The 22,870-nt window shown below is 39.7% G+C and overlaps 1 protein-coding gene and 1 long non-coding RNA gene across 2 annotated transcripts in view; one reads left to right on the top strand and one right to left on the bottom strand.

Annotated features, from left to right (window-relative positions):
* LOC105838021 overlaps positions 1–22,870 on the top strand; it is a 53,515-nt gene that overhangs the window by 16,552 nt on the left and 14,093 nt on the right. The window lies entirely within an intron of this gene.
* Positions 644–5,176, bottom strand: LOC118645546. The gene is made up of 2 exons (XR_004963254.1): positions 2,182–5,176; positions 644–1,693 (listed from the first exon to the last, which is right to left on the bottom strand). It is a non-coding gene; the product is annotated as an uncharacterized LOC118645546 (long non-coding RNA).

The following is a 22,870-nucleotide window of genomic DNA, read 5'->3' as shown; positions in this document are numbered from 1 at the left end:
GAAATAGTAATCGCGACGCGCGATATAATTTCGTTTTAATTTAATCCGAGAAGCGCGCCACGCGACATTTTCAATTGCCCGTTATCATAACGCGAAGAAGTTCCTTTGATAAAGTGCGCTCGTATATACTTGGCTGATTATAATTTCTTGTATTTTTTTCCCTGAAATAGTTTCGCTTTTAAGCTTATAATCTGCCCGTTGAAATGGACGTACAGGAAAAACAGTCTGACTATAATAATAAAATCTAATTGTCGAACTTTGATGAAACATCTTTGATGAAAAATTTAATCAAATGTTCGGTTCTGTCTTTAATTAATATTTATATTAATACAGTTGATTGAAATGTTTTTCATCAAGGTTCAATAATTTATGCATAATAATAAATATTTAATATTAACGTTAAAAACCGGTTCTTGTTAAAATTTTTTCATGTTGAATATACTCGAGTTTTATATATTCGAGTGTTAATTTAACATAATTTGTGTTATTTGAGCATTTTTGTTAAAATGTTATTAATATTCAATATTTTTTTAAGATTAAAATAATACTTTATGGAGAAATAACACAAAAATAATAGTATTTTATAAAATTAATTTGAAACATAAATTCTTAAGTTAAATTAATAAATGTAATTGTGTCAAGATTAGATTTAAATGTTAATTTTATTGAAGAAGTACATCTATGCAATTTGCTTTCAAATTGTGTTAAAGTGTTACATGTTTTGTTTACTTTTTAAATATAATATATGTGTTACTTTCTAATATATTCATCTCGTGTTAAATTAACACAAAAATTGAAGTGGACCGTTTGAAGTAAATTAAACGTTAAAATTAAAACAAATTTTTAAATTTAAATTTAATTATGTATTATCTATGTTCCATTATTATCAGACATTTTCAGTGTAAGTAGGAACAATTATTGAAAAGACGTAGAATAATGAATTCAAATAGAGTTGATGAACATCGAAAGATGCATGGTAAGTCATGCAGTTAAGAGCTCATTGGGATTTTTATTGACAGATGTAGGTAGAACGTTCGATGAACTATTTAGATTGCTTTAGGGAAGTGCAGGAATCCGAAAGGAATTACGTAGGGCATCGAACGACCTTCACGAATCGGGGTCTCTGTCCCGTGAACGGCCTCACCCGGGAGGAGGATTTTTTATGTTCGGCTACACATCGGCACACATCGAGACGCGCAGGCATCATAACTCGAACACCGCCGGTCGAATTATGTGTTACCCTGGGCCACACTAATGATCAGCGCCTGAATCTATTATAATGTCACAAAGTGATTGCCGCATGATCGCGGCTATAAATATCTTCATCAGCGGCAGCGTGTCGCTCGTGATTGATCGCCAGTAGGCTTGAGGAATCCACGGCGCTGTTCGTAAATTAATTTCATTCGTTGGCCCGGAATAATAGCGAAGGTCAATACGTCTCGCTCTCGTTTCCAACTTACGGTCGTAAATAAGAATCGCCGAGGAAACACGCGCCAAGTAGATTTATAACGTGGCGTTTGAACGTGATATTAGACCTCCAGCTACTAGTCCAGGATCAGATGATGTCATCATGACACGAAGGATCATATATTATCTTCCGTTTAATCTCGTTCGATGAAGAGAGGATGTTGCATACCGGCACTCCGTTATGGATTTAATCCGTGTCTTCTATTTTTCTTCCTTTATCTAGAATCTAAAAAAAAACAGTAACCATATACAAGATATTTATTTGAAAGTTTTTTACACCCGTTTAGTTTTTGGTGAATTAATTTCTACGAAAAAATGTCAAAACAGATTAATTTTTTTCAAGTAAAACGCGCGATAAATTCAACCGTATCGCTTTATTCTCTTCGTTAGAGTAGCTATCCCTTCAAATCTTTGCAACGACAATAGCAGTCAAGCTCTTTACAAAGATGTCTTTTTTTTTTTAATTTGAGTGAATATTTTTCAAGAATTCGCTTTTAGAAATTTGTAGCTATCGTGAAACAAAAATTCAAAGTTTTAAGAAGAATATTTAGTTTTACATTTCTATTAATTTTCGCAAATATTCCAAATGTTAAGAAATAATATATAAGTAAAATATATTTACTTGTTTTAATTCTGAAATACTTTGTAAACACTTTATAAACTATTATGTCATTTTACATCTTATTTATAAGCATTTGTTAATTATCTACGCACCATACAGACTCGTTCGCAAAGCTGCACGAGATCTAAATAGTTTCAACTATTCGGTTCTCTTATTCAGAAATTAAATTCGCCGCGGGACGAGTCACCGAGACGTCGTCGTCGGACAATGATTAGGTTCTCCGTTCGTTCGTTTAAAACCCGCTCGGCTGGTGACCCTTGATCCGGATGTCGTCGCCGCTCGGACACGCGATAGTCCCCACGGGATACATTATTACCGGTATGGTCCGCATCCGGAGCAGACTAACAACGAGCGTCGCGATTTATAGGCCTAACTCTTCCGGCGGGAACGCGACTCGTGCGACGCTTTGCTCGACTGCTCGAGTGAGCACGCGAGCGCGAACAATATAAGGAGCGTGTGCTCTGTGTGTTGCTCGCCCGCACTCTAATTGGGCGGGGTGATCGTGATTTTAAAAGCTCCTAAACGACCTTCGGACCACGGCGCGAATAAATTGCGCGACCACCGTTCGGTATCTCACCGAAGCGCATTTGTAACTCGTTGCCGGCCCCTGATATGTACATAATTTATAGTGATGCTCTCCCACGAGACACTACGCGACAGTAAACCTGTCTTTTTTTTTTTTCAAGATCCACGAGACGGAGAACAGACGGACTTTACTAAACTCTCCAGTGAAATTGAGTAAAATTTTAATAGAAATTGATAAAATTTTTTACCAAATTATAATAGCATTTTTTGAAATTCAAAATAATTATTTATTTAAAACTTGTTTTTATTTATTCAAGAATCAAGATAAAAAATGCTTGTACTGATCATTGAAAATTTCCGAACACGCGTTATCAGATTTGAAACACCTTTTTCCATATACGTAATAATTGAATTGATTGATAAACGAACTAATTTGTTAGTTACACTTGGAACTCGGATACTTGCACAATATTGTACATTTTAAGCGCGCACTCTCAGCCGTTTCTTCGGCCTTAAGCGTGCGTTTACGAGTGAAAAAAAATGATTTAAGCTGTCGTAAGGTGTCATTTACGTCATTAAATTAATTCACGACACCCGCGGTCCGTATTTAACAGCATTCCTCTCGAGTTTACGACGCGCCGCCGTCGAAAAAGCGCCCTCGGGACGAAAACGCTCGACGGGCGATTCGCGCTTTCGTGTAAAAGCGAACTTTTACCTCTCCCCGAAGCGGGCCCGGGGTTATAACACCGGCCGATATAAATATCTTTCGCTTCCTTAATAAATTTTAATATCCTCGTTGAGAGGGTTTTAATTGTTCATAAAACCGCCCGCGAATTCGCCGGAGTAATACGAGCGGGCCCGTACAAAGGGGAATATTAACGGCGCGCCGTACGTTGGCCTCGAATAAGTATAAACGGCGAAATAATTTAAAAAAAATTGTCGTAAGGAGAGGGAAAAGAAATTTTTTTCTTCTGCGCGGTTGACAAACGTAAGGATGCTCGTTGTGCAACATCGTGTTATTGAAGTTGCGACATGAAGGGCCGCCGGTGGTCGCAGTAAAGTTGCATTAATTCCTCCTGCAAATTGCTGCCTTTTTGCATCTTACGATCGTGTCGCGCACACGTCGTCAAAATGTATGACTTAATCTCTTACGTAATGAGAAAATGAATAAATCGCGGGGGAGTGCCCGGGAGTGTGCCCGTTTCTTAAAGAGAGAAAAAAAAACCCCTGGCTACCGTCGCGACGGTATTTCGCGAGGAGCGTGTTGAGGGGAAAAAAATAATACTAATGTGACATTCGACAACTCCGTTTCGCCGACATTTTCTTTTTGCTATAGGGGCGGTCGTCTCGCGAGATCTCGAGAATTAAACGCGCCGCGGCGCGTTTCTTAATGTTTTAACTCGGTCGCGATCTCTCGCGTGCTGTTCCGCAGACCCGACGTCGGATATATATTTTCAACACTTCGAGTGTGCGGCGAATTATTTCTTTTTCTCTCTCTCTCTCTCTCTCTCTCTCTCTCTTTCTTTCTTTTCTCGCGTCCGCCACTACGCACGCATCGACAGAGGATAAAAATCGCAGTCGCCATTAAAGTCAACTCGTATTTCCCGTGATTTACGACCGCACGCAATGCTCGGAGCACGGATGCTCCGTTACATATGTATGCACTACACGTACGTGTGTTAACTCCTTCGTGTGTCGTTCTCCTCTATTCCCTCCTCTCCCCGTACCGGTGTGTATGCGTATACATTCGGCTTCGAAAATAACTTACGTACTGCAACGTGAGCGGTGATTACATTTTAACCACGTACAAATTCTCGACTCGTGTAAAAATGTGCAATTTAGAACACAAAAAAAACGGCCATTATCTCTTTTCTCCGTGGCCGGTTATCTCGCGAGATGTGTTTTTCTGATGTTATTGAAAGGATTTAATGGAAAGTTCAGCAGGGAAGATCGGGGCACAAATTGGCAATGCGCTCTGTTTATTTATGACGTAAGAAACGGTGAAAAAGTTACTGCAAATTATCTCATAATACATACTGTAACAATGCATGCTATTCTCAAAAGTTTCACTTGAATCAATAAGTATTACAATAAAGAAAGGGAAAAATTTAATTTAAAAGGATGCAAGTAAATTTTCGAACGTTTCGAAATTTTGTATTAATGTTCTTTAGCTTGAGAAGATAAATTTCTGACATATCTCGTTAATTAAGGGAAAAGTTTCTGTTACTATATGACACTTACTTTGAATGATAATATGTAATTTAATTTGGAAAAATATATTTAAATTAATTTGTATAAAGAGAGAATATGTTAAGACAAGCTTAGCTTACGAGCGAGTGAGAAGTGCATAAACATTTAATTCAATTGTAACTAAATTTTAACGAAATGCTTTATCTTTAATATTTCTGTATTGAAGCGAGCTACATTTAATTTGTATTTGACTTTCTACAACAGCAATTTGCTATACGGTTATCAATACAAAATGACTTTAAAAGATTCAATTTTTATAGGAAGTACATTTTTGCAATATGCTTTTTTATTTTTACTAGAACATTACAGGCGCGCGCTTCGCGCGCGCTACTTAACTTCTTATTTTTTACCTTTTAAAAATAAATTACAACAATAAATGTATAGATAATATTTATACAAATTTGACAGCTGTCAAAATTAAATTGCAATGACAGCTACTCTTGCAACACGAAGTAAGCGCAGCGAGAGAACCAATCGGCATCGCAGAAAAGCGACAAGAATAAACTTCGAGAAATGCGAGCAATTGACTTTACATGCCTTTTTTTTAGATAGGATTACGTTTTTATTAAATTAATATGGAATTTCTTGTACAGGTTAGCACTGTGACATGTGCCAATTTACTTTGCTATCAAGACAAGTTTGCTGCGATGCAACGTGCTTATATTTTATTTATTACAAAGGAATCAAATATAAAATTATAAAAATATATAAAAGAAGGTTTTTTTCTATCACATTTTCATAGTTTAAGCATAGTAATTAATTGTTTAAAAAATGCCGGATACCAAAATTGTAAAAACTGTGCCAATAAGCCCCGATCTGCCGTACACACGACGACCCTCGCACACTTTGATTCTTGATAATTCTTTGAAGATTGTTTTTCAAACACCGAAAATTGGGTATCCTACACAAGCGTACGGCATCACTGCGAGAACTGATCTTTATTCTGATGCACCCGTTCGTACATGTCACGGCCATCCAAAGGCAGAAAGCAACGACATACATTATGCGCACCAAATGTAGCGGAATGTTGTTCATCAGTCACGCCGAAATCTAGACCGGTCATCAAAAAATTCGGCACGACGAAAGAATCGCTTATCGAGCGGCGTGATCGGTCGCTGTTCCGTCCATCGGGACGCGTTTAGCCGTATATGTCTTTAGACCGTATTAATAAATTTATATCTCGCGCAATTTGTCACGGGAATAGAGAAAAAGACCTTGACAACCTGTTACTCGTAACGCATAAGTGACATAATGGCTGCCGGTGATGCGACACGCAAGAAAAAACACGAGACTTTACGATGTGGTCGTATCTCATCAATTAAATTCCGAATAAATTGTCGAAAGACACGCGTAACTTATTATGGGGGAAAAGTAGTTCATTTGTCTTATAGGTGTATCATTAAGATTAATCATGCTGAAATAATTTTTGAATAATTTTGTTCTTCTTACAAATATAGGAAATAATGAACAATTCTTATCAGAATTGAACAATTCCAATTAATTCAATAATACATACTCTGTTTAAAGGGAATGTAAATTAATCAATTATTCGCTAACTATGAAACTTCGATACTTGCTGGTTATTTTAAAAAATTTGATTGTAATTACGAAATATACATTTCTGTAAAAAATATTTCTTATTAGTTGATTTATTTGCTAAAAATGAAATTTTACTTTACATGTTTAAGTAAAGATTTATTTCATAGTGAAAAATAAAAATAGATATAATTTTTAAGTATCTTTTTCTCTATGTAGATTTCCATGTTTTCTAGAGAAAACGAAATAATATTTCGATCGAAATCCTGAAGTCATTCTGAACCACTTCGATTCCAGCTTCATAATACATACCATCTAATTTTATCATAATTAAACGAATATTTATGCATAATTAAACGAATATTTTATAGTTACTTTTATACAAAAAAAAACCTTTAGCTGCATAGAGAGAATGATTTCTTTGAATGTTTCCTATTTTATTTGAATTTATTTATCTTATTTATTTTATTCGAACAGTATAATGTAATATGACATATTATTTTTACTAACTAAAAAAACATTGTTTCACATTGAATCAAACAGTATTATTAATAAGTAATTAAATAAACATTTGTTTCTTTAAATAAACAATTTTGTTTGACTATTCCAGAGAATACATTTTTTTGCTTTTAATAAATTTCATTATATTTTTCTCTCTTCGTGTAAAAGCCGATCTTCATTCTATGATTAATATTTTTATGAAACACGCGGTTCTCACGCACGCGGACGAAATTCCGCGAAGAAGCGATGTGTCTATGGGTTTTGCATCTTCACGCGAGCCACGGAATGGGAATCGCGCTTGCTCGGAGTGTATCGATAAGACCGGCTGCATGCGGCCTCGTGTATTGAATCGCGCCGCAGGTAACCACTTCGTCTCTAGCTCACTTAACGTTACTACCTGTAATCGCTACAACTGTCCGATACTCGCCGGCAACGAGCGGAATGATGCGAAAATAAACATTCTCCTCGCGATTGGCGCTCGCTAATTGATTATGAACCATAGAACGAAGAAATGTTTCCCGTTTCTTTTTTTAAATCATCATCATTATTATATCCCCCCGAAATGAGAAAAGGAGAGATAAATACATTAAGTTAAATTTTCTGAAAAATTCACGCGTAAAGTATCCCTAATTAAATTTTATTCGATACTTCAGTCCCGATACTTAATATGTCCTTATTTTTAAGCGCGCATTTATTTTAATTGTCCCGCGCATAAACCTGCTCGGGAACGTGCTATGCAAATTTCACGGCATTGTGATATTGGAAAACAAAATTTATTAATTTAATTAGAGTGTTGGTACGTGGGATTATTAATGACGAAGTTGTATTGACAAGAGATCTGGCACGAGAGGAATAAATTACGGATTTAAGAGCTTAACCACGTTGCGCACGTGCTTACCGTTGTTCTAACGGTTTCCATCTCTTGCAACGGAGAAGAGAAACTCCTTCTGGAGGAGGAATATGATAAAAATCACGGTTATCCGTGTGTGATAACAGACGGTCGTCGATACCTAGCAATAGCGCACCACCGTGGTGATGCCACGGCCAATACAGAATTTCCTTCTTCGTCGCACGACAGTGCGCACGATGGCATTTGCAATTTAATTGCAAGTCGCATATCCGTAATTTGCATCCCGCTCGCATTCACTACAACGAACAATTAACGATCGAGAGATCTACGTCCGTTACCGCGATTATTACGCGAAGCGACAAGCCACGCCGCAAATGTAAATATGTAGATAATCTTACAAGGAAACATTGAAAGAGAAAAAGAAAGAGAGAGAGAGACACACTGCGATTTCTTTCTCCGCTCGACGACATGGGCGGTCGACCTGTGTTAATTAAAATGTCAACCGAGGAAAAGAAATCACGTCCAAGGCGACGCACGACGTCGCTGCGACAGTTTTAAAAGCGCGGGCGCTAAATTATATACCTTTGTCTCTCGCCTCGGAAATACACGGGCGATTAGCTTAACAGCCGGTTTTGTCGCGCGCCATTTTTCCTTTTTTGCAAGCGGTGTGGGATGTGTGTATGTGTGTGTATATCCGTCTCGCGGATCTAATTACGCGTTCGTTATGTAAGGATATTAATTATTCGAAATGGCGACTAAAGCAGGCTTGCTTTCCAGCTCGGTATATCGCGCCCGTTTCGAAGCGAGTAAAACGACCCCGTGGTGATGTCGTTACACGGAGAGCGCGTGTTCGCTGTCGCTTTGACAGATCCGAGCACGTGTTCGTCGTCGGACACGGGCGCGATTTGCCCGTCCGGGCAAATCCGAAGCCGCCCACGCGAACCGGCGGGGAGCCGATGATGTTCCGCTTTAATTGTAGCAACCTCCGCTATTAGGCCCATCGCCGAGACCGAGCATCGGTCGGCCGCCGCAATAGCGACGGCGAGGTGTATTGTGCAAGTGTGTGCGTGCTGTATGTAGGAGTACGTACCTTGGGCACCACCGGGCGAGATATGCCTTTCACATAACTGTGAGTAAATGCCAGGCCACAGCCGCGCGCGCCGCCGGCTCTCCGTACTCCACCTCCCAGATGAGACCTCTATCCTCCATTTATCCCCTTCGAGCGATAAGCAACAACTTGGTCTTTCGATGCTCCGCTACGAGATGGAAAAGCTACGATTTTGACCTATAATCTGAGAAAAATAGTTTTCCCAAAACATGATCTTAACACACTTTGTGTGGCCTACGATTAAGTTATTAAATTATTTAGATTGTACTTGTAACCCTAATTTTAACTACACCGAAAAAAAGTTATATATCCAATAAGATATGTAGTTGCGGACTGCCAACTAATACTCAATACAATAATATATGCTATTGCAGTCAACATTGTACTTCCATTAACAGCAAATGTTATTGTATTGAGTATTATCTGTAGTTAGCAGCCCGCAACTACATATGTATATTGACCATATTACTTTTTTGTCTGTATAAAAATTGCAATTAGCTATTCTATCTACTTCAAAGATTTTTAAGTTACGCTAGTCAGATCTCTTAATTAGTTCCGATCGATATCCAGTTACACAAAGATAATTTTTACTTAAGGACAGTTCAATTAATTTGATCACTCAATCGTAGATTCCAAGGTGAGTTATAATCGTATTTTGAGAAAACTATTTTTCCCAGAGTATGCACTCGTACGCGAGTATTAATTCGTCGGTCCTCCTTTCTGACAGTTCTCTCTGTCTTCTTAAAGCAGCTTCTAACGGTGATCACAGTAAATTATTATTATGAAATTGTATAATCGTTACTGACGATTTTATTCCAATAAATGAGGTATTAACGTGACAGGATTGCCTTGAGATCTTGACGAAGAGCTTAACTGTATCTCTTGGGGAGATCTCATTATAATAGGATTAGATAGAATAAGACTTTATTTAATTCTCAATCAATGTTCATCATATACAATTCAACGTGTAATGAAATTTTAGCGCGACAGGCTTAATATGTAAAACTAAACATTGTTGTAATCAGAATTGTCTAGCAACTAGTTCAGAAATTAAGAATTTGATTATAATTTTTCTAATAATTAGACTTTTAATTTTAACGAATTATCTTTAAAACATAAACTTCAATTTTTTCCTAAAAAGTTTATATATTTAGATATGTATAAAAGAAAATAATGAAATATTAATGAAGAAATATATTTCCATGTAAAAAAATATTTTATATAAACTGAATTTACCAATAAAATATTAAATGTACTTTATGATCCATATTATAATTTTTTTCATGTCCTTACTTACGAAATTACGACTCTCTGATTTAAAATAAGTAATTCTTTTCAAAATTAACACTTAATTTATTTTAAGTAAATTTAATCTTAATGTAACTTTTAACGGAGTTAGTTTCTCGTTTATGCAACTTTTAGCGTAACTAAATTAATTTTACAAGTCATTACTTGACTTAATTTTAAAAATATATATTAACTTGTTCAATCTCGGATTTTATCATGAATTAAATTACGGAATCTTTCCGCAGATAGTCTTTCGGTACTCTTATATAAAAAAAAAATAATATATTGGAGAGAGACATTTCCAAAAATCTTTATCGTCTCGCGTTTATGGGTGAAAGTTTGCTTTAGCTCATTCAATTTAATTTAGCCGATAAATACTAATGGAAAAGTGTTAACGCCACGCTTCGAAAGTATCGGCACGACGTACTGCAACGATGTCGACAAGGCTGCATCGTGGAGTCGCATAACTTTGCGCGATACGGTGTTTGTGGGACCTCGTGGAGATCCCTGATCTTCCACGTGACGGCAGAAGTATTCCGTGAAATCGCAATAATAATCGCGCTCGATGAACCGCGCGAAATTCAGTATCGATTCCGCGCGCAACACCAGCATGCGTTGATACCGCGGATCGAATTATGACTGTCGTCACAGCGCAGTTACATCGATAGCGAAGAAGATGATAAAACCATTTAAAAAGAGTCGCGTATGCACAAGTCTGATTGAAAGAAATCGCGGATTGTCGCCGAAAGCGGCGACGACAAGCCCGAGACGCGTTTTAAAATGCAACCAACATGGGATTACAGCATTAGCAACCAAATTTACATCGCCTAGGACCGCCTAGATCAACGTTGCGTGACCTCGGACAAAAGTATGTGTTCCACATACGAAATGTCACGACCGTTGCATTACAATGATGTTTCCGATGATCGGATAGCGATCATCAGCGATCGGTGAGAGACGTTACTCCTCGACTACGGAGCGGCGAGTTTGATTGAAATGTACTTACATTATATTATAAATCACGTTATGTGTCAAGCTGGCGTGATGGGATAGATAAAATTATATGATCAATAAGGTTGGAAACTTTATAATATCTGCAATATTATTTTTTAATCTGTGTTTACCGCGCAGAATACTCTACAAGTTATTTTATTGTGTTTTGTGATGTTAAAGTTTCCTTTAATTATTAAAAAAAATGTTTTTAAAATTTTTCCAATTCTTATATATTCTTAAATAAGAAGGGAATAATAGGTCCTTTAAGAGACCTAAAAATCTGTTTTTGAGAATTTTTAAAAAAATATATTGAATAAAGAAAGAAAAGAGATTTTCTTTGTTAAATATCTTACACTTTTAACTATATATTTAAGTATATTTACAAAATTTTATGTAAATTTACTATAACTAATACCTGTAGCAGTAATCATAGTATTTCACAGAATGTTTTAAAAATAAAAATCTTTTGAAAATCTTAAAAAGAGAACTTAAAGCTCATCCTCCACATAGGATTTTTCATTTATTTTTTTACAAAATAGCGGTTTTTAAAGATAAAATTTTAATTTTTGTTTATTAATTAAAGAAGATAAAATATTTTTGTTAAAAAATTCTACGTCGAGAACAAGACTAAATAGTGAAGAAAATATTGTTACAATTTAAATCAAAACGATCGAATAGTTTTTGAGATATCGTGTGATCATCGATCTTGAAAACACTGTTTTAAAAATCACGTGTAAAGTTTCAACTGTGAATATCTCGAAGAACAAGTAAGCAAATTAAAAATTCCATTGCTTAATTTTTATAGAATTTGAACAAAATTTTTATGTGTTCCGAACACTTAATGCTTAATGCTTAAAATCTACTTCTTCAATTTTTAAAAACATCTTATTTAAAGAGTAGGTACATATTCTTTTTTTAATCACTTTAACGAAAATTAATTCACGTTTACACTCGAGATATTTTATTTATAAAGGTGACTTTTTCTGTACGTTTGTTGAAATCTTATAATATAATTTTCTTGCGCAACGCAACTGTCACCTATTCCTACAGAGACAAAGTTCTTCCGTTAGATATACAATAAACTCGGATATCCTGTTATAGTTTCGCTCCAAACGTCTTTAGTGCCGCGTGAAGGCCGGTCGCGCAATATAATGCACAATGGACACATACGCACACACCGGATTCTATATTAAAGCGAGGCGCACCTAAGCGAAGGAAAAGTAAGACCGACGGTAATAATTGACCGTTAATGCGCCGGCGAGCGGGCCGTTTTAATTAATTCTTTCGGGGGTACGTGGCCCGGAGAACGATTATTAAAACGTCCCGCGGCGCACGGCCGCATAAGGCCGCGAGATTATCCCTTCTGTAATCTCGTCGTGCTGGCCTGTCCTTCCAACGTCAGAATCTGACACGCGTCCACCGCGAACGAGCCTCGTTTCGTTTGTCGGGAGAAAAGATACGCGCGAAAGAGAGGAAAAATGATGTTAACCGCAGGGTGCCCGTTGATGAGAGAACGCGACGTGTCCTTTCCCTCGCGGGAAGACGTCGTCGTCGTCGTCGTCGTCATCGTCCTCGTCGTCGGGGAGAACCTTCGACGGCCTTGCGCGAACGCCGCCGCATATACCTATATGTCTCAATTTAAATTCCGCTTGAAAAGCCAGCACGCCCGCGCGATATTCCTCACCTCGTAGACCGAGACGAGATCAATCGCGTAGATCGCGCGGAACGACGGGAACCCCGCGGTCGTTCTCCCGTCCATAACGCGCACTGAACCGAGTTTTGTACCCGACACGTCGAATACTCTTACTCTTTGTTCTGCCTCCGGCCGGGGTTTTTACGGCTTGCCGACACGCCAAATGTGATCGGTAGCAGCTGTCACGAAAACTGACGCGCCTCGCGAATGGACTCGGCGAAAAGAAGTGAAGAAGTTTCTTATTGAGAGACGGAGACTCGAGGGATTTCAAATTGCGAACGGTATCCTTGAAATAACATAGAATGAAGGCTACAAATGTAGAATTTTCTTTACAAAACAGAGGTGTACGTGCGCAAAGGCAAAAGTAAAATGCTTTGATATAAAAATGTCAAAAAAAAAAACGAGTGCTAGACGTTTGAAGAACTTCTTGAAACGAAAATTGCCTGACGAATTTCGTTTATTATCTGTGAAACCGACTTAGACGTCGACTTTAGGCGTCGTATCCCAGTTGTTTCTTAGGTGCAAGTACGGCGAAGCCTTTCACGATCACGAGCGCAATTCGTGCAATCATAGCTTACCTTCAACTCGCTCCGCTAGTATGCGAAATGCGTCTCGGTCGTGTCGGCGCGGTGGCTAAACGTCCCTCTTCTTGCTCTGCTTTCCTGACGTAATCGCGCAAGGCCGCGACGAAGAAATCGCTCCGAGCGAGGGGGGCTTATAAAACACATAGAATAACTAATTCTCAATAATACCCGGCGGTGTCGTGACCAGCGCCGCGTATCGCATTACCATAATCGCTCCGAAATTGGATAGCATTACGATTTGTGAACACCAGCAGCATCGCCGGTGAATTAAAAGAGAGAGATTGTATCTCAACTTCAAATCTTGTAATAAAATTCAAATAACTGATAATATACTTATAGAATATTCTAAATTTAACACGTTATTTATATCTCTTTATTACTATATAGACGTCTTATTGATATAAAAAGAATTTTCGCTTACAGTTTATCTTTAAAACTACCGTAGAACAACATGGTATTATGAAAAATTGTAGGATTTTCTTTGATTTACAATTACAATAAGATATAAAATATGTTTGATTATAAATTTCTGCTTGATAATTTTTATTATACAGTTTGTTAAACTGTATAATAAAAATATAGTTAAAATGTCTTTTGTACAGAATTGGATCAGTTAATATTTTTCAAAACTAAATTAAGTTAAAATTAAACTAAATTAAATTAAAAATTACATTGAGATTTAACTAACTTAAATTAAATTAAAAGTTAGTTTTGGATAAAAACATAATAATTTGGGAAAAATTATTTTAGTTTAAAAATTTATTATATTATGAAAATGTTTCTATAGCTATCACTGGCAAGATTTTGGCCTATATGTACAGGTCGCATTTATCACTCGTTTCCGTTTACTCCAATAATTGCCGCTCTACCGGTCGTCGAAGTTGCCGAGAATCGACAAGAGCTACAGGAAAGTCGATGGCAGGCTACTTGCCAATTCCCGTGCACCGACCGGCCGACCAGTACAATAATCGTTTATCGCTTCATTCGCCGACCATTATAAGCAAGCACCATCGGTAATAACGTCTCCCGCTGCGACCATATATCGTCCTGCCAGAGTTACACCGCCACGGATATCGAACAGCGAACGATTGATTAACTTTCCTATCGGCTCCGTTTCGCGATACCCGAGTAATTACCTGATGAGTCTATAATGCGGCGTAATCAACCTGTCACAGGTATGCATGGAAAAAGAAGGAAAAAGAAAACGCGCCGCCTCCGCCTCCGCCGTCATTGTGATGAATGCGAATTTCTTTATTATTTAATCATTCCAGATTATTAAACCAACTTTGTTTACACGTGCTCACATAAATTTACCGTCGCGCGCGTGTGTTTTGTCTTTCTGAATAAAATATAGTATGAGTTTTTTTTATTTTTAATCTTTTTTTATATACTTCTCCTCCTCCACTCTTATCTCGCATAATGTAATATCCATATTTAATATCTCATTACTAGCACGCGACACGTTTCGGTCGCTTTAAGCCTCAGAACATGTTCCATGATTTGTGTTGTACACGCGGAAAATAATTCTTAATTTAAGAATTATTTCTAAGGTTGCGCAGCTACATTAAAACAATAATAAAAATTTGACACTTTTAGAAGTCTATAAGTATAAAATCGATTAGAGATAATTGAATTTTATATTTTATATTAAAGATTTATTATTTCTCTCTCTCTCTCTCTCTGTTTTGAAATAAAAAAGAATTATTTCTTAAAATGCACATTTTCAACAATTTTCAACTTAAAATTTACTGATATGTTCTAAACGAGAAGAATATTAAAGTATTACCGGAGGTAATTATTATATCATTGTCCTCGCAATCATTGTCCTCGGGCTTGCTTCTTATAATGCAGCAACATTAAAGTATATTTTTATTGATTTTAGATTGGTGGAATCTTTCTTCCACATCCAAGCACAAAAAAAACAAAATTTTCTCCATGTAATCGGTCGTAATTTTCGAACTTTCACTTTCGGAGGTAACGCCTCGCGTACCGATCACGGATGAAAGAATGTAACTCCAACAACGGTTCCTACCGCAAATCGATCTGCGAACGAATTGGCATTTTCGTTCTGTGCGATGTAAAAATGTTTCCATATAAAGTTTTTTGCGCGATATCGGGCAATCGCGAGAACGAAGGATTTACCTCTAAATATCATAACAATCGCGATCGTATAAAAAATTATACCGTTGTAGGCATGGCACGGGGATGCTTGAATGCAGTAGGTAGATAATGAACAACTAACTAGTCGGACTGTTTTTATTATATTCGTGTCGGGAAATGATTTGTAACAAGCGTATCTGCACGGTTAATGCACATGAGCTTATGACTCTTGCAACACTCCGCGTTCAATCTCTATTCTAGAAAAGTGTAGCGGATAAAATGATCGAGAGTTAATGCGCCTGAGAAAATCGGCAAATTTGAAATAACTTCCTCTGTTCCATTTCGACTCGATTTCGAACGCGTTACCGCACCTTTATCATTCATCGACATCCACTTTTTCTGTCGAACTTCGCGCGAATATACCGCGTACGAGGATCCAAACACACGCCCACGTACAAGGAAATCATTAGGATGATGTATCTGACACGAGGCGTCACGACTCGACTTTAACGGCCCGAATACTTTCGATACGCGTGCCCGTTTACCTTCTTGTATACAGGATATTGTAACCTTGCGATTATCCAACATTAAAGAAAGAGTAAACCTTTGCGAAAAAATAACGCGTTTTCACTTTGATTTTGAATAACGGGAGGTTTTATTGCTTGAAGTAACCTAGCTGTTATCAGAATCGGAATAGAATTACTGCATTGCGAGTATTAATTGCAATCTGTATCCCTGGACTATGATAGCTTTGATCGAGCAAACATAATATTATTAAGTTATTAATTTTTCTGTTTTATTTTTAATATTGATTGTTCTTTATATAATGTTGCATTATTTATGTGATTTATTCTTGTCTTGTTTTATTTTTTATTTTAATTCTGTTCCTTGGATATATTACAATAACTTTTTTTTTAACTTAAAAGTTTATTTGTATTTTATTATTATATATTTTCATGCACTTGAATAATTAATTAATTATTATATACGTTTATTTGAGTTAAACATGTAATAAACTGATACAGTCTACTTTTTAAATATAAAATTTGTATTTAACAGTTTATCATTATTTTATTTTATTTCTTGATTTTTGTAGCATAAAAAATAAATAAGTAAGCAGTAAATGATTAATTAAGAATAAATCACATAATTAATTATTCAATTACAAGCTCACCTATGCGCAATGTGTCAATAGAATCACTTCAGTGAACGTAAATTTTCAATGGATCTGAATGTTTCTTTTGTCACGAAGAATACAGAATTACAAATCACACAATATAAAATCGTGTGTATCAGAACGAGCTTACGTTTTTGACTGTAATTTATTGTTTATTATTTTACTCATTATTTATTCATGGTGTTGTTTAATACGATGCTAAAATTTTAATATTTGACCAATGTTTCTTATGGCGTTAATATTGCATTACGAAGTAACTTTGGCGATCTCACGGTAAGTTGTTTTCACACTTTGTTCCGTTTTTATACAAAAAATTTATTAATCCTAAATCTTAATACACACGGCCTTCCATTATATTTAATCTTGGAACTGTGTAAATATCCTTTTTATTGAGACTATGTCAGGACTGCTTTCATTAAACACGTTTAAGAAGTAATCCGACAGATGAAATTGACACTTTATTATTAGGAATACTGATGAAGGCGAAAACTTGAATTAAAACGTTTATGTGATTATAGATTAAAGGATCATATTTTTCAAGAAGATTTTAATTGCGCACTTACAGTGCCATCTGCCAATTATCCATTTACCTCTTCAATCGTTTGAATTAGAGAGAATCAATTTGAAATTTAATAAAAAATGACAAATTCTTAAGACTTGGTCTTAGCAAGACTTTGTGCAAATTTTCTTATCCGACATTTATGCACTGTTTTATATAGAAAGTAAATAGTTGTTTCTAAATTGCTAAAAAAATTTATATACTATTTCCGTAATACACAAATCTACTGTTACTGATATCAAAATTGTATATCAAATTGTATAATTTAACAATAATGTCTATGGCAATATTAAGCAGTTTCTATGCAATCTGCGTTACATAAACTTCACGTACCGCAAACGCATTATATGTAACGGATTATTTTGTGTGGGACATTTTTCCTGAGCTTGCTTAATGCAACGATTTGCTTTTAAAAATCTCGCGGTTTCTTTCAGACGTCGCTCGCCGTGTCGCGCTTATAAAACGCGCGAACGCGCTTACGTAAATTATTTAGAAGCTGCGTGTGTGGGAGGGTGTATTTATAAGACAGCGACTCGAAGTACGAAATTACGCCACTGCGTTCATTGTGTAAGTATTATCGACGCAGGCTAGTTAAACTTTCGCTCAACAAACATTGTGAAAACTGACCCTTGACTGTCTCGGCGATAGAATGCGCGATAAACCTGCTACCGATACAGATCGAAGGATACGCTCGATGCAAAAAAAATGTCAAACGGATCAGCAGCACAGATACGTTCTCCACAATAAATATAGTAGATTCCGAAAAGTAGAATTACAAAACCGACGCGATTGATTCTCGATCTGATACTTTTCTTTGTCGCTTCCATTGACCTGCAAATAATAATTTAATGACGATATCGTGTGTCCGTTTTGTTACAATTTTTTCAAAATTAATAACACTTATAAGAATTTAGAAGACTCTTGCTGATTAAGGATGCATGTGTTATAATGTAGCTGAAACTAGCAGCCAAAGGCAGCAGCCAAACGTCGAGCGGCCAGGGCCGAACGTCATATAGATGTTTCCAGGGGGCACCTTCAATCAAACGTTAAAAATTCCATGATTATGAGATTTTTAACAAACTTTGAAAGATTTGCATAGATTTTAGTCATTAAAATACATAATCGATAATTTGCGACAAGACTTAAAATTTACCAATTATTATAAATTTTTTAAACTAATTTTTATCGTTTTCCGCGCCTCACGCCTAAACGCAAAATACGATTTCCACCAAATTTGGCTGGAAATATTTGTCCGTAACGTACAATCGACTGATCGATCATTCGCGAGAGGACGTGCATTTTCCTAATTGTTATAAACATTTAAAAAATTAGTTTTTATCGTTTATTGCACCTTACGCCTAAACGCAGAATACGATTTCCACCAAATTTGGCTGGAAATATCTTGTCCTAACGTACAATCGACTGATCGATCATTCGCGAGAGGACGTGCATTTTCCTAATTGTTATAAACATTTAAAAAATTAGTTTTTATCGTTTATTGCACCTCACGCCTAAACGCAGAATATGATTTCCACCAAATTTGGCTTGAAATATCTTGTCCTAACGTACAATCGACTGATCGATCATTCGCGAGAGGACGTGCATTTTCTTAATTGTTATAAACATTTAAATAATTAGTTTTTATCGTTTATTGCACCTCACGCCTAAACGCAGAATACGATTTCCACCAAATTTGGCTGGAAATATCTTGTCGTAACGTACAATCGACTGATCGATCCTTCGCGAGAGAACGTGCATTTTTCTAATTGTTATAAACATTTAAAAAATTAGTTTTTATCGTTTATTGCACCTCACGCCTAAACGCAGAATACGATTTCCACCAAATTTGGCTGGAAATATCTTGTCGTAACGTACAATCGACTGATCGCTCACTCCTCGCTCACTCACTCGTTCACTCCTGGCTCACTCCCGGCTCACTCCTGGCTCACTCCCGGCTCACTCCCGGCTCACTCCCGGCTCACTCCCGGCTCACTCCCGGCTCACTCCCGACTCACTCCCGGCTCACTCCCGGCTCACTCCCGGTTCACTCCCGGTTCACTCCCGACTCACTCCCGGCTCACTCCCGACTCACTCCTGGCTCACTCCCGGCTCACTCCCGGCTCACTCCCGGCTCACTCCCGACTCACTCCCGGTTCACTCCCGACTCACTCCCGGCTCACTCCCGGCTCACTCCCGGCTCACTCCCGGCTCACTCCCGGCTTGCTCCCGGCTTACTCCCGGTTCACTCCCGACTCACTCCCGGCTCACTCCCGGCTCACTCCCGACTCACTCCCGACTCACTCCCGGCTCACTCCCGGCTTACTCCCGGCTTACTCCCGGTTCACTCCCGGCTTGCTCCCGGCTTACTCCCGGTTCACTCCCGGCTCACTCCCGGCTTGCTCCCGGCTTACTCCCGGTTCACTCCCGACTCACTCCCGGCTCACTCCCGGCTTGCTCCCGGCTCACTCCCGACTCACTCCCAGCTCACTCCCGACTCACTCCCGACTCACTCCCGGCTCACTCCCGGCTCACTCCCGACTCACTCCCGACTCACTCCCGGCTCACTCCCGGCTCACTCCCGGCTCGCTCCCGGCTCACTCCCGGTTCACTCCCGACTCACTCCCGGCTCACTCCCGGCTCACTCCCGGCTCACTCCCGGCTCACTCCCGGCTTGCTCCCGGCTTACTCCCGGTTCACTCCCGACTCACTCCCGGCTCACTCCCGGCTCACTCCCGACTCACTCCCGACTCACTCCCGGCTCACTCCCGGCTTACTCCCGGCTTACTCCCGGTTCACTCCCGGCTTGCTCCCGGCTTACTCCCGGTTCACTCCCGGCTCACTCCCGGCTTGCTCCCGGCTTACTCCCGGTTCACTCCCGACTCACTCCCGGCTCACTCCCGGCTTGCTCCCGGCTCACTCCCGACTCACTCCCAGCTCACTCCCGACTCACTCCCGACTCACTCCCGGCTCACTCCCGGCTCACTCCCGACTCACTCCCGACTCACTCCCGGCTCACTCCCGGCTCACTCCCGGCTCGCTCCCGGCTCACTCCCGACTCACTCCCGGCTCACTCCCGGCTCACTCCCGGCTTGCTCCCGGCTTACTCCCGGTTCACTCCCGACTCACTCCCGGCTCACTCCCGGCTCACTCCCGACTCACTCCCGACTCACTCCCGGCTCACTCCCGGCTTACTCCCGGCTTACTCCCGGTTCACTCCCGGCTTGCTCCCGGCTTACTCCCGGCTTACTCCCGGTTCACTCCCGACTCACTCCCGGCTCACTCCCGGCTCACTCCCGACTCACTCCCGGCTCACTCCCGGCTCACTCCCGGCTCGCTCCCGACTCACTCCCAGCTCACTCCCGGCTCACTCCCGGCTTGCTCCCGGCTTACTCCCGGTTCACTCCCGACTCACTCCCGGCTCACTCCCGACTCACTCCCGGCTCACTCCCGGCTTACTCCCGATTCACTCCCGGCTCACTCCCGACTCACTCACGGCTCACTCCCGGTTCACTCCCAGCTTACTCCCGGTTCACTCCCGGCTCACTCCTCGCTCACTCCCGACTCACTCCCGGCTCACTCCCGGCTCACTCCCGGCTCACTCCCGGCTTACTCCCGGCTTACTCCCGGTTCACTCCCGACTCACTCCCGGCTCACTCCCGACTCACTCCCAGCTCACTCCCGGCTCACTCCCGGCTTGCTCCCGGCTTACTCCCGGTTCACTCCCGACTCACTCCCGGCTCACTCCCGACTCACTCCCGGCTCACTCCCGACTCACTCCCGGCTCACTCCCGACTCACTCCCGGCTCACTCCCGGCTTACTCCCGGCTCACTCCCGACTCACTCACGGCTCACTCCCGGTTCACTCCCAGCTTACTCCCGGTTCACTCCCGGCTCACTCCTCGCTCACTCCCGACTCACTCCCGGCTCACTCCCGACTCACTCACGGCTTACTCCCGGTTCACTCCCGACTCACTCCCGGCTCACTCCCGACTCACTCCCGGCTCACTCCCGGCTCACTCCCGGCTTACTCCCGGCTTACTCCCGGTTCACTCCCGACTCACTCCCGGCTCACTCCCGGCTCACTCCCGACTCACTCCCGGCTCACTCCCGGCTCACTCCCGGCTTACTCCCGGTTCACTCCCGGCTCACTCCCGACTCACTCCCGGCTCACTCCCGGCTTACTCCCGGCTTACTCCCGGTTCACTCCCGACTCACTCCCGGCTCACTCCCGGCTCACTCCCGACTCACTCCCGGCTCACTCCCGGCTCACTCCCGGCTCACTCCCGGCTCACTCCCGGCTTACTCCCGGCTTACTCCCGGTTCACTCCCGACTCACTCCCGGCTTACTCCCGGTTCACTCCCGGCTCACTCCCGACTCACTCACGGCTCACTCCCGGCTCACTCCCGGCTCACTCAGGTCGCAACCTTGATCAGCCTCTTTCACAGATTTTTCAAAATCTGATACAGTGTTAATTCAGTACTTTGTGTACTGCCCGAATACGATTCTTCGATCACGTGCTTTACGTTGTCACGCGCAGAACCGGATATACGCGAGAAGTATCCCGAAAGAGACAGCGACCGGTCAAGAACGCCGACGAAACGCAGCCACCCATTTGAACGGCAGCGCACCTTACCTCGTTCACCTTCGTTTCCGAGTTCATTAAGAAGAGCACTAAATTATTATCTTCTTTTTCTACAGATTGAAATAATAATTGCACGCCATATTAGGCAGTGCACATCGAAGATGTTTACGGTTAGAGTGAATATGATATCTTTCATCTATCAGAGGTATGACTTGACGCGCTTAAAATAGATCTTAATTAGTCCACCGATTACTTGATTCGTTTTAATTCTGAGCACTTTATTTATCTGAAAGAAATCATACCTGACGTACGAAAAAAGAATTAGAAAAAATTACACGCGTTAGATGCGTCAGCGAAGAGAAACTTATTCACCGAAAAAAATGTATTCTCGAAAGAAGAGGATTGTGTACATTACAAGTCCTCTTAACATATATTTCTAAGATGTAAAAATATTCTTCTTTCCTAAAAAACAAACTTCTGTATAAAAATTTGGTATTCTCAGCAATTATATAGTGTGATATTTAGAGCTCAAAAGCAAGCACACTATACAATATAATATTGAAGTAATGAATGAAACACTGTAATGAAATGATAAAAGTAGCTTGAAGAGATATTCATCTTAGACAACATATGCATTTTGAAAAATAGTATTGTTAATGTTTTTAATTAGTTTATTTTTACATTTAACCTTTATAATTGGCTAAAAATAATGCGTGTTCTAATACTTTAAAATTACGTTTCTTTTTATATATTTGTAAAAAAATTAGTCCTCTAGTAAATCCTACATAGAATCTTACTAATCAATCCTTGAAAATTACTTGCTAATTTTTATTTGCTACTAATTCTTTAGGAGAATTTTTTGTAAAGTTAAAAGAATCTTTTTATGTCTCTTTTGGAAGAGACTATTACAAAAATAATAAACAAATTTTTAGGTAGAGAATTTTTTCGGTTGTTTCTCATCTAAAACTGAAAATACGCGCTCCATGAAGAGACGTCGAAACGAGGGCGAGGGCATTAACTTGATTCGCGTCCATT

This window comes from Monomorium pharaonis, chromosome 5 (assembly GCF_013373865.1).
Source record: "Monomorium pharaonis isolate MP-MQ-018 chromosome 5, ASM1337386v2, whole genome shotgun sequence".
Classification (NCBI taxonomy): domain Eukaryota; kingdom Metazoa; phylum Arthropoda; class Insecta; order Hymenoptera; family Formicidae; genus Monomorium; species Monomorium pharaonis.
This window is presented reverse-complemented; position numbering and strand designations above follow the sequence as displayed.